A 7,875-nucleotide genomic window follows, 5' to 3' on the forward strand; every position below is an offset into this window, starting at 1 on the left:
AGCTAGGATCCCAGGGACATGACTGATGGGGGGGGACAACTAGGCTACCAGAGACATGACTGATGGGGGGGACAACTAGGCTACCAGGGACATGACTGATGGGGGGATAACTAGGCCACCAGGGACATGACTGATGGGGGAGACAACTAGGCTACCAGAGACATGACTGATGGGGGGGGGGGGGACAACTAGGCTACCAGGGACATGACTGATGGGGGGATAACTAGGCCACCAGGGACATGACTGATGGGGGAGACAACTAGGCTACCAGAGACATGACTGATGGGGGGGGGGGGACAACTAGGCTACCAGGGACATGACTGATGGGGGGGGACAACTAGGCTACCAGGGACATGACTGATGGGGGGGGACAACTAGGCTACCAGGGACATGACTGATGGGGGGGGACAACTAGGCTACCAGAGACATGACTGATGGGGGGGGACAACTAGGCTACCAGGGACATGACTGATGGGGGGGACAACTAGGCTACCAGGGACATGACTGATGGGGGGATAACTAGGCTACCAGGGACATGACTTGGGGGTTAACTAGACTACAAGGGGCATCACTGGGGGTTAACTACAATAGCAGGGGCACTAGGGGAACAATACTATGCCTTGTCCTGGGTGCTGCAAACCCCCGCTACTAACTGCCGCGCACGGTATGCGGCCCTCGAATGATTTTATTAATGCCCGACCGGCCCTCGACATGGAAAAGGTTCCCCACCCCTGTTGTAGAGGGAGTCTTCCCTTGGATGAGAGGCAGGGGCAGGCAGAATGAAGGCAAGACGATATCCTTATTTAGATGAAAGGATAATGGAACCTTGGGGAGCGAGTAGGAGACTGGGCAAAGAACAACCTTGTCCTGGTGTGAAGGATCAGGAAGGGAGAACGGCAGGGCAAGGGCGCCAACTCTGAGACCCTCGAGCTAGGTAATTCCCCTACCTTCCAGGTCAGAAGGCACATGTAAATATGATAAAGCGGAGAAGAAATACCTGATGGAGATGCCTGGATTCACACCAAGCAAAGAAAGTTTCCCATGTTCGATGATAAAGCTGTGAAGAAAACGGCTTCCAATCCCTTAGCATGGTTTGGACGTATCCAGGAGGTATCCAGGATCATCCCTAGAAAATAGATTCTTTGAGAAGTAATGAAAAAAGATTTAGGGTGTTTGATTAACCACCAAAATGTGGAAAGAGTGTCCAAGACAATGTTGAGCCGGCCAGGTTCTTCATCCTGGAGGGCGTTTTTAACAAGATGTCCAAGTACTGAACAACTGAAATCTATTCAACTTCAACTATTACCAGTTTGTGTCCCTGCCTTTCGGCCTTTTCACAGCTACCAGGATCGTCACTAAGGTCCTCCCTACTGTGATGGCTCTGCTCTGTGTTTCTCCCCGAGTCCGCGCGCACCAGCTTTAGAGTGGCCTGTCTCAGCTGACAGGCCGCTCAGCCAATCACTGGCCGGGACCGCCGCGGCCAGTGATTGGCTGAGTGCCCTGTCAGCTGACACAGGCCACTCTGAAGCTAGAGCGCGTGGACCCAGGGAGAAGCACAGAGGAAGAGGAGCCCTGCCACCTGGACAGGTAATGTATAACGTTTAAACAAGAGCTGCAAGGACATCGGTAACGAGGTAATAGGCCCAGTAAACGAGCGCCGATCTAGCTCGTTTGCATTTATTATCAGGCCCCCATCGGCCCGTCTAATAGTACCCAAAACCTCTCCTGCTCTGGACAGTTTCTGTCTCAGACAGAGAAGTCAGCAGAGAGCCCTTTGTCAGACTGTAAAGAATACACCACTTCCTGTAGGACATATAGCAGCTGATAAGTACCGGAAGACTGGAGATTTTTAAAGAAGTAAAGTAAATTACAAATCTATGTAAGGGTAGCTTCACACCTACCGTATCGCAGCAGAAAATCTGCCGCGGATCGCCGCAGCAGATTTAGATAAATAAATAAACACAGCATCAAATACGCACTGTCAAATCCGCTGCGGATCTGCTGCAGATCTGCAGCGGATTTGATGCTGTGTTCATTCATTTAGTTACATCTGCTGCGGATCCGCAGCGGATTTTCTGCTGCGATACGGTAGGTGTGAAGGCACCCTAAGGCTGGGTTCACACTGTGTTTTTGCAATCCGTTTTTCCAAAAAACGGATGCATTTGTGTGCATCTGTTTTGATTAGTGTCAGCTACGTTTTTGTGTCCGTAAAAAAAAAAAAAAAAAAACGTTTTTTTTTTACAATGGAAGTCAATGGAAAAACGGATCCGTTTTTTTTTTTACGGACACAAAATCCTTGCTGACACTAATTTTGTGTACGTTAAAAAAAACTGATCCGTTTTGATCCGGAGGTAAAACTGACTCGTTACATATGTTCCTCAAGTTGTTACAATTACAACGATATGTAACATGTATAACTTTTATATTATGTGATGGCTTGTAAAAAATTCAAACTATTGTTCACAAATATATGTTCCTTAAAATCGCTTCATTCCCAGGCTTATAACGCTTTTATCCTTTGGTCTATGGGGCTGTGTCAGGTGTCATTTTTGTGCCATGATGTGTTCTTTCTATCGGTACCTTGATTGCGCATATGCGACTTTTTTTTTTAAACTTTTACACTTATACTAGAAGCCCCCATGGGGGACTTCTAGTATAAGCACACTGATCTCTCATTGCGATCTATGCTGCATAGTAATACAGCATAGATTGATAGTTACATAGTTACATAGTTAATACGGTTGAAAAAAGACACATGTCCATCAAGTTCAACCAAGGAGGGGATGGATACAGGGAAGGGGGAGGGGTGATATGTTCTATAAATATGCATCTATATTATTTTGGTCTAAGAACTTGTCTAGCCCTGTTTTGAAGCCCTCTACTGTTTTTGCTGTGACCAGATCCTGTGGTAGACTGTTCCACAGATTCACAGTTCTCATGGTAAAGAAGGCTTGTCGCCTCCGGAGATTGAACCTTTTTTTCTCCAGGCGGAGGCAGTGCCCTCTTGTCCTTTGAGGGGGTTTTACCTGGAACATCTTTTCCCCATATCTCTTGTAGGGGCCATTTATATATTTAAATAAGTTAATCATATCTCCCCTTAAACGTCTCTTCTCCAGACTAAACAAATGTAATTCTTTTAATCTCTCCTCATAACTAAGATGCTCCATTCCCCTTATTAGTTTAGTTGCCCGTCTTTGTACCCTCTCCAGCTCTAGAACATCCTTTTTATGAATCGGGTTCCAAAACTGGACGGCATACTCCAGATGGGGCCGCACCAAAGCTTTATAAAGCGGTAATATTATATCCCTGTCCCGAGAGTCCATGCCTGTTTTAATGCATGACAATATCCTACTGGCCTTAGAAGCAGCTGACTGACATTGTGTACTGTTCTGTAGTCTATTATCTACAAGTACACCCAGATCCTTCTCCATCAGTGACTCTCCCAGAGTAACTCCCCCCAGGACATATGATGCATGCGGGTTATTAGTACCCAGGTGCATAACTTTACATTTATCCACATTGAACCTCATTTGCCAAGTGGACGCCCAAACACTCAGAGTGTCTAAGTCATCCTGTAACATCTGCACATCCTCCATAGACTGTACTGTACTACAAAGCTTGGTGTCATCTGCAAAGATAGAAACATTGCTGTTAATTCCATTCTCAATATCATTAATAAACAAGTTAAACAGAAGAGGGCCCAGTACTGACCCTTGGGGTACACCACTTATTACCGGGGACCATTCGGAGTAGGAATCATTGACCACCACTCTCTGGGTACGATTATTAAGCCAGTTTTCAATCCAGTTACACATTAAATTTTCCAAACCAATAGACTTTAACTTACCCATCAGACGTCCATGAGGAACTGTGTCAAACGCTTTTGCAAAATCCAGGTACACTATATCCACAGCCGCGCCGCCATCCAGGCTTCTACTTACCTCTTCATAGAAACATATTAGGTTGGTTTGACAGCTTCTGTCCTTAGTAAAACCATGCTGGTTATCACTTATAATACTATTAGCCACTACATACTCCTGGATGTAGTCCCTTATAAGCCCCTCAAATAGTTTCCCCACAATGGACGTTAAGCTTACGGGTCTATAGTTACCTGGGGAAGTTCGAGAGCCCTTTTTGAAGATCGGCATTACATTTGCCTTACGCCAGTCCCTCGGCACAATACCAGTAAGCAAAGAATCACGGAATATTTCATACAAGGGTAGTGAAATTACAGAACTGAGTTCCCTAAGAACTCTGGGGTGCAATCCATCAGGCCCTGGAGCTTTGGTTACATTGAGTTTGTTTAATTTATCTTGGACCATATCTATAGTAAACCAGTTCAGTACATTACATGTGTTAGCAGCACTGGCCCCACCCACCTCAGTACTGGCCCCACCCACCACAGCTCCATCCTCTTTTGTATATACAGAACTGAAGAACCCATTAAGTAACTCAGCTTTCTCCTGATCCCCAGTTATTAATTCCCCGTCGCCATTATTTAGGGGTCCTACATGCTCTGACCTTGGTTTTTTTGCATTAATATATTTGAAGAATTTTTTGGGGTTTCTTTTGCTTTCTATAGCTACCTGCCTTTCATTGTGAATTTTTGCTGCTTTTATTACATTTTTACAGGTTTTGTTGACTTCTTTGTAATGTTTAAATGCTACAGCTGACCCCTCTGATTTATATTTTTTGAATGCCCCTTTTTTCTCATTTATAGCCCTTCTAACCTCGGTTGTAAGCCATGTGGGATTGGATTTTAACCGTTTATATTTGTTACCCATAGGAATATATTTGGCAGTACAGTTATTTAATGTGGATTTGAAGATTTCCCATTTATTAGCTGTATCAGTATGTGATAGCAGCCGCTCCCAGTCTATGCCCTGAAGTTCTGCCCTTAACCCAGGAAAATTGGCCCTTTTAAAATTAAGAGTTTTTGCCCTCCCAACATGTTTTTCTTTTCTACACTTTAAGCTAAAAGTCACTATATTGTGGTCACTATTACCCAGGTGTTCATGGACAGTGACATCCCCAACCAGCTCAGCGTTGTTAGAAATAACCAGATCCAACAAGGCATCACTTCTAGTTGGCTCCTCCACAAACTGGCCCAGAAAATTATCCTGCAGGAGGTTAAGAAATTCCCTCCCCTTTGTGGTTTTAGCTGAACCGTGACCCCAATCTATATCTGGGTAGTTGAGGTCCCCCATTATCACTACTGTTCCCTCCCGGGCAGCCCGCTCTATTTGTCTATTCAACTGGCCATCTACCTCCTCAGTAATGTTGGGGGGTCTATAGATTACACCAAGAATAATTTTTTCACTCTTTACCTCCTTCTGTAGTTCTACCCATAATGCTTCCACATCATCACAGTCATCGTCCACTATTGCATCTTTTACACTCACTTTAATATCATTTCTGACATACAGACATACTCCTCCTCCCCTTCTGCCCACCCGGTCCCTTCTGAACAACGTAAATCCCTGAATATTGACAGCCCAGTCATGTGAGGAGTCCAGCCATGTCTCAGTCACACCAACCACATCAATGGACTCCTCCAGAACCAAGGCCTCCAGCTCCCCCATCTTGCTGGCTAGACTTCTGGCATTAGTTACCATACACTTTATATTACCATTGAGTTTAACCGCTTCATTATAAGAAATGGGAATTATTACTGTGCTGTGGCCACAATCATCCTCACTGTTCATCCGCAACATATGGATCTCCCTATGCACTGTTTTTATCCTCCCCCCACAGGACCCTTCTCCTCCCTCCTCATTGTTCTGTCCCCTCTCTAACCTATCCACCACTATATTACACACTACATTGTCCTCCCTCCACATCCCTAGTTTAAAAACCCCTCCACCCCTTCTAGGATTCTCTCCCCCAGCACAGCGGACCCCCTTCCATTAAGGTGCAAATTATCTGCGGAAAACAGTTTGTACCCCAATGAAAAGTCAGCCCAGTGCTCTAAAAACCCAAACCCTTCTTCTCTACACCACGACTTGAGCCATGCATTTAACTCCCTAAGCTCCCGCTGTCTTTCCTGCGAATGCTTTCCTCGAATGCTTCCGGCTACTGCAGAGTCCAGAGTCGCCTAGGGGTTAAGTATCGGATTGGTATTGAGTATCGAAATAAAAAAGCTGGCATTGGTCTTAAAATTCTGGTATAGTTACATCACTACTGAGGTGTTGGTTAAAAAAAGGAATGGAAATGGTAAAAAGTACACCTGGAAGGGCCAGGTGGCCTGAGGGAGATGAGAGCTGTTTCCTCCTGTGGCATCCTCTGGTTTTGAACAAACGGGAAATGGGGGATCAACTGAAGGGGCCTTAGGGCCCTATTCCATAGTAACGATAATCGTCCGAATCGATTATCGTTTGGTGAAATAGAGAGAACGATCAGCCGATGATCGTGTCATCAGCTGATCGTTCATTTAGGGCCAGACCTAAAATCATCGCTCCCCCACCGCGCATCGCTACGGTTAAATAGCGGTGCGCAGCGGGCGACCGACGATTTGACAGCAGCATCATCATACATTACCTGCAGGTCTTCTCCGCGCTGTCTTCATCCCAGGGTCCCGCGCTCTCTATCTTCTGAATGGCCGGTCAGCTGACGGAGCGCTCAGCCAATCACAGGCCGGGACCGCCGCGGCCTGTGATTGGCTGAATGTGGCCTGTCAGCTGACCGGCCATTCAGAAGATAGAGAGCGCGGGACCAGGGGATGAAGACAGCGTGGAGAAGAAGCCTGGACAGGTAATGTATGCTGCTGCAAGGACATCGGTAACGATGTCCCTGCAGCCCTCGCTCAACGGTCATCGGGCCGTGGAATAGGCCCAGTAAACGAGCGGCGTTCTAGCAGATCGCCGCTCGTTTACATCGTTGATCGGGCCCTCCTCCGCCCGTGGAATAGGACCCTTAGACCAGGCCGGGTGCAGAACAGAGGGATAAGTTTACAGGAGTTACTATGGGAGTTTACAATGAGCATCAGCGCTGGATTCACAGCTTACACTACTCATTACTGCTCTATAATGTCCTCCACGCTGCAGCTACTTCTGAGGGTGTGCTATAAAACTATAGGGGAGCAGGATCCCCTCTTCTGTGTGTATACAGTGTATGGAGACATCATAGCAGCTAGTCTCCTCCTTCTGATGGTGTGCTATACAGATATAGGGGAACAGGATCCCCTCAGCAAATTTTAAGGGACCTTGGCACAGTATACGCATGGTGACCTTACTAGCCCAGATTGAATGCCGCCATTGTGCCCCACTTTTTACATTCAATGACTGTTCAATTTTTTTATGATTTTATTTCTCATAATCTTTGGTTATAAAATAATTACCTGAAGAGTCACCTGATCTACACAATATAACTGTATTTTCCCCTCAGAGACATCCTGCAGCCTTATTATCGCCTCAGGCGGCGGCTGTATTGCCTGCAGGACACATATACAAAGCCTCACTCATCTGATTACACACATTTCTCCTCACACTATCATGAATGGATCCCGTGTGTGCGCTGAGAGGCTTTGAGTATGCCACACTGCCTACAGAACAGATCGCCATTGTCAGATCTAAACTTCCTTCTTCAGCGACGTCCTGAAAACCGCGGGAAGAATAGGAACGGACCAATCAGGAGGAAGCCCGCGAAAATCCTAGTGACGTCTCCGCTTTGTGTCCAGGCGAAAAGGCGGGGGCTGGTGAAGCGACGCATGCGCAGCCGCCGGGTAAGGCTGCACACAAGCACCGGAGGGCTCGTGTATGCGCGGCGTGACGGGTGGCCGCAGGTGCGGGGGGTGACCACGGGCGGCAGCGGGCGCTGAATGCGTTAAGCTCCACCTCCTGTCGGGCTCTGCCGCTACGCCCACCCACTTCAGCGTTT

Source organism: Dendropsophus ebraccatus, chromosome 8 (genome assembly GCF_027789765.1).
Source record: "Dendropsophus ebraccatus isolate aDenEbr1 chromosome 8, aDenEbr1.pat, whole genome shotgun sequence".
In the NCBI taxonomy this organism is placed as follows: Eukaryota; Metazoa; Chordata; class Amphibia; order Anura; family Hylidae; genus Dendropsophus; species Dendropsophus ebraccatus.